Raw genomic sequence first — 6,167 nt, 5'->3', positions numbered from 1 at the left:
ATAAAAGACACTCTATATCGCACATTCTTATAGCTTTTTAAACATAGTAATGGAATAAAATGCTCTGTGTTTTAAGGGTTAAACAGACACTAAATCTATAGTTAAGTGACTTAAAGGGCAAACTCACTTATTAAAGAAAATAAAAGCCCTACACTGCACCCTTTAAGTGCTATAAGTATATAACCTGCAAAAAGAAAGTACATTTAAAAACGAGTCAAATTGAATCCAACACAACGACAACATCTGTGTGATGTGATGTAAAAAATATAGATTTTCTCTGTGGACTTTGGTGTCGAGTGTGAGGAGTTTACAAAGCAACACATTGCGTTCAATTTGAACACTTTTGTTTTGTGTCCCCCACTGGTAGGCCAGCAGAGGGCGCACACAGCTCAGGAAACACTGACTCTATCAGTTCCTAATACAACCACGCATAACAAAAATAAATCAGTTTTATCCCTTTGAATTTACTTATATATTCAAAGTGTTTGAATCAGTTGGGCTCAGTTAAAAAGACAGAAATCATCAAAAACCATCAATGTAAAAGTCGCACAGTGTTGCTTTAAATTCTCCATACATTACACATACATTATCGCCATTAGACAGAAGAACAGAGCAGATAATGCAGTTTGTGTAAAACCTTCATATCCAGGAAAAATCCGGCACAAACACAACGTTTACTCGAACACGGAAACACAATTAAAGACACGACGACAGGAACATGAGTCAGCTCTGTCTGAGGAACTCCATTAGTGTCATTAAAGCACGTTAATCGTCAGTAAATACTCGGAATAACGAGGGCTGACTGAAAATGTGACGATGCCGCTGTTTGCTAAGTAGTTTCCTGACACAGATGGCACAATTAGAGTAAAGAGAGGGGAACTGTTTTAATGTAACACACTGAAGGAGAAGTAAACACCAGTGAAACACATACAGTATATAATAGAAATCGTGACGCTTCATATCATTATCCTGTTCACATTCTGCATATCATTTCATATTATGGATGTTATTTTTTGTTCATTCCTGTACAGTGAAGACTTTTCTCAGTCTTGATACCTACATTCATCATCATGGATTAGTCGATTGGAGTGATTTTTATGATTTTTTTTCCGCTTCTTAAGTATGGACGTTTCTTTATTTCTGACATTTTATGGACCAAATAAAATTAAAAAAAATTACAGACTATAAATTAATTTTGTTGAAACTGGTGTCTGCATTTTGCGAACAAAATGAATTTCTCGACTGCCAAAACTGTAAGCAACTGGTCTAAAACTAAGGATTCCATGAACTACTGATTATGTAAAACCTATTTATTCTCTTTCTATGCGCAGCTGTTTGTGAGTTATGTTATGATGTCATGGTTGTGATACTTTTGACTCAATAAGTGTCATAAATGTGTATTTATGTTCATTTTATTTGGTCTAGCTGACTGTTCTTGTAGTTCTGTATTGATATTTTTGGTGGTTTTGAACAGTTTTAATGTTAGTATCACAATGACTATTATTATCTTGTATTTATTCTTTGTAGTCTCGTCAATTTAAAAAAAATAATATATATATATATATGTATATACATATGTGTATATATATATGTATATACATATGTATGTATATTTGTTTATATGCATATATATATATATATACCTCAGAAACCCTTATTGTGCATCTATTATTGTGTTTATTAAAAAAAAATAATTACAGCCCTAGTACCAGAGGTGGAAAGTGTGTGACCTTTGACCCCAGTTGACTGATACATGATGTGTTTTCATGGTTTAATTTGTAAAGGTTTGCATTTATTTATTAAAAATAAATAAATAAATAAATAAATAAATTCATGTGATGCTTGTGTCCTTTTACTACTTTTTTACTCCATTTTTCAACCAATACTACTGGATTCTAATGCTGCAGTACCAGCATTAAACCAGCAAAGGGCACCAAAGATCTGTTTTTAAATGACAGCAAATGGGAAGAATACAAAGTGGGGATTCCTTTTTGTGCATGTAACCAACCATCCTCCTCCGTTTCCCCCCCTGACATCATCCTCCATTGTCTTATTCCCTTTATTCAGCGTCTCCCTGTGTATTTATCCCTCAGCTGCTCTCAGATCAGCTGTAGTGGACGGATCTCCAGCTGTGTGTGTGGCTCCAGTCCTGCAAGGCAGACAGGCAGGTCGGCCATGTTGTTGCGTGGGGGTTGATGCAAGTTTAGTAGTGAAGAGGAGGAGGAGGAAGTAGAAGGAGCTCCACGGAGGTTGCAGGAAGACTTTCAGGGTCCCCACTTTTCTTCTTCCTCTCCCCCTCCTCACACTCGTGTCGTCATGCAGCTGCAGGGTTCATCCTCTGTGACCTGTGACCATGAGCGACTCCTGCAGCAGCAGCAGCAGCTCGCGCTCCATCCGGCAACACTGTAACACTGATGATCCACTGGAGGATTTGATTTTTAACTTCAGCTCCGGAAATCTCACCGCTGGATGGATGAAGGAGTGAGGATGCAGGCAGAGGCGCAGTTCCGCCTGGAATAGCTCGGATTTGATTGGACTTTATTTCTGATTTAAGTGTGAAAGAGGACGCAGCGGAGGAGAGGACGCAGACTTGTGAAGGTAAAAAAAAAAACTGCTTTGTTTTGTCAGAGGTGCAGGATCAGGATCAGACAAGGATGGGCCGGAACATAGCAGCAGCAGCAGCAGCAGCAGCTGCTCGCCTGTCTGACCTGTGATCAACAAAGGAACCAGGCTGTCTTATTCTAACATAAACACACACATACCTGAGCTGTAGCATAGCATAGTGACATCATGTGAAAAAAAGGTCAATAAATGGCCATTTAATTCCCGAGCATGTGCTCACAAGTCCCAGTGGAATCACATCACATATCATTGAAACACTTTAAAGTGGGACAAGGTCATTTTCTTTTATACCACATGTACAGTTTTTCATATTAGATGCTTTAATTATCATTTACTTAAATATAATGTCTAAAGTTGGGGAAAAAAAAGACACATTTTATTGCCTTTTTTTTTTTTTTTTTTAATGACATAAAACTGTCCAGTCTTCATCAATTTGACGACATGATATTATAGCCCTCATTTGTGATGATTTTAATGTCCAGGTGATTTTAAGAGATAGATTATTATTATTATTATTATTATACGAGTCTTTATACCAGGGGTGTCAAACTCATTTTCACTGAGGGCCACATCAGTATGATGGTTACCCTCAAAGGGCCAGATGTAACTGCCATACAGAATAAATGTAACCAAATATAATGTAAAATTAAGGTAACTACTCCGTAACATATTGCTAAATAACTTCCTGTATTTATTACTTATTCAAGTTACAAATATTATGCATTATAGGTGTAATCTGGTTCGCGATGGTGTTTCTTGACTTATACAATGATACACTGCAATCTAGTGGCGGGATGCCGTCGCTTCGCGGGTAACGCAATCGCCATGCATTGTGGGAAATGTAGTTTATGGTCAACGCACGCCTTAAAGCAGCATAGACCTATTTTAACACAGATTTTTAAGACCAATTAATCACTCGCGGGCCACATAAAATGACCTGGCGGGCCACATCTGGCCCCCGGGCCTTGAGTTTGACACGTGTGATTTATTTAAAAGAAGAAACAGATTAACTGCATAACATTCACCATAGTGCACCAAGTAGAGCCATATAAGGTTCTTCGGCTTGTCCTCATAGGAGAATCCTTTTTGGCTCCAGGTAGAACCTTTTTTTTTTTATAAAGGCCCTTTTGGAGGGTTCCACAAGAACCCTTTTAAAACCCTTTATTCAGGAAAGGGGTTTTAAAGGGTTCTCTGGATCAAAATGGTTCTTACTGGAACCATTAGTGTTACCAAGAACCCTTGAAAACCCCTTTCTTCGGGAAAGGGTTTTTCAGAAGCAAATGGTTCCTCTTAGAACCTCAGCCCTTGTAGAAGAACCCTTTTGGAACCCTTATTTCTAAGAGTAGCACAACATATTCCTGTGCAGAAGCTGGATTATGTTAAGACATAAAAATGGATGTCTGACAGCAGGGAAAGTATCCCAAATATGCAGCAGCAGCTTCCAGCAGTAAGAACGTTGTTGATTTCTTTACTTTTTTTTAAAGAGTCAGTCCTTATACAGAACATTCTGATTGAATTTTCTGCCTCCGTTCACATCAAAACAACGAGTAAATCGCGTTCTCGTTATTCCTGTGCCTCAGAAAACTCACGTAACCCTGCTTCAAAACACCAAGACTTCCCCTTTACAGGAGAGGAGGCATCACTTTCATGATGATGGTGATGAGTAAAAGAAGGAGGAGGAGGAGGTTGAATTCACACAGAGGAGTCACAGTTTTTGTGTTATTATCCTCATTACCCACTCACTGACACTGACTGTCACACTTGTAGTGATAAATATGGCTTGAAGTTGCACGTTTGAATCAATTAAAGGAGATACAATTGTGAGTTGCTGCACAGAAAATGGATCGACGGCAACGTTTGCGATTCGTGGTTCGATAGGTGTCGTATTCTGCAAAATAATCGCCCGGTTATTCCTAACATTAATGAAGTTTGTAATGACCTAAGAGATCATGTTGCAACACTATGAGGAAGAAAACATGATCTGTTCTTGGCCCTAACCAGGTTAGGCCTGAATCAATCACACTGATAACCAGGAAATGTTTATCGTCACCCATATTTCCTTATTTCTGTCAAAACACATTATAAACGCACATTGGAAACATTGGTACGTGATTCTGTAAAGATCTAAGACCAGGAACAGAGTCTGCATTTGTGCGTTTAATACGTACACCCGCAACTCCGACATCATCTGTCAGTCAAAGAGTCACATTTTAGGTGAACACATGACGCCATAAATAGCATAATCCCAAGCGATCGCAGGGGGGATTTGCAGTGACTTGTACGAGATGCTGACACTTCAAAACACACACACACATCTCACTTACTTTTATGTGCTGACAAAAAAACAAAAAGAAGACGATTGTAGAAATGTTCACGTTCCCAAAATAGTTCACATTTTAACCAGTGTTACACGGTGACAGTGAATTTGTGAGAAGAGAAGAACCAAACCCTTTGATTCTGTTTCAGCTCGAAGTTATTGCCTATTTTTGTTCAGTGCAGAGAGCATCGAGTTTATCCTCCTGTAAATGTAGGGAAAAAAGGTCCAATATTCCATAAATTGAATGTCTTTAATCATAGTTACCTTGACTAATAGTGGGAGGTTCTTTAAATAACCTAGTTTTGGCCTTTTTTTCTTGCTATTGTAAAGATTTATATGACTTTTTTTTTTTTTTTTTTGCTTATTTTAACCATAAAAGGGTCAGAAAAGTGAAGATCCAAGATTCTTGATTGTTCCTCCCGAGACTCTCGGCACACATTAAAACGACATAGACAAATAAAAAACACTTCGATAAATAAAAACACTTGTAGTGCCATAAATAGAAAGAAAAAGAAAGAAAACAGGATAAGATATTGCAGGTGAAGTGTGCAGGGGGAAGTTTTTGTCCATTCTTCCAGAATAACTTCCAATATCTGGCAATTATTTCCAATTTACTGCATGTTAAAATACTGTAGTAACCATATAAAAAGAAAAGAAAAACAAACATTTTGCATGCACAACAGAATTTGCATGTTAAATTAGAATTTTGAACAATATAAAACATATTTACAGTAACATTTTTCTTTCTCAATGTGTAAAAACAGGCCCTAAAAATGCAAACTATGCACAGGCATTTTTCCATCTCTTGCCAAATCTCTAGCTTCCTGCAACAGCGCGAGTGAAATTACCGTAATAACCACGCATTGGCTTTAATGAGCAACGTCTCAGCTTTTTTTTCAGAATTTTTACAGAATTTATTTGGTTTTAGGTACTTTTAGAACTCAAAAATACACGTGTCATACAGTCTCGGGGCGTTCATGTGGTGATTTAGCCATTTTAGACTTTTATTTTGGTGAAATTAAACACAAAAGAGTAATAATAATGATGTTAGGTCATACTTTGGGAGCAATAACAATGCTTTTCCCCTAGTTTTGCCTTTACATAATCAGTGGTGTGGCCTCTTAGTGGTGCTTACATGCAGGGTAAAGATGTTTTAATCCACACGCTCCTGCTAATTTGAAGCCCATTCCAAGCGTTTTCCCTGTGGCAGTCGTTGCCACGCTCTCTC

This window comes from Microchirus variegatus (assembly GCF_963457635.1).
Source record: "Microchirus variegatus genome assembly, chromosome: 15".
Taxonomy (NCBI): domain Eukaryota; kingdom Metazoa; phylum Chordata; class Actinopteri; order Pleuronectiformes; family Soleidae; genus Microchirus; species Microchirus variegatus.
This window is presented reverse-complemented; position numbering follows the sequence as displayed.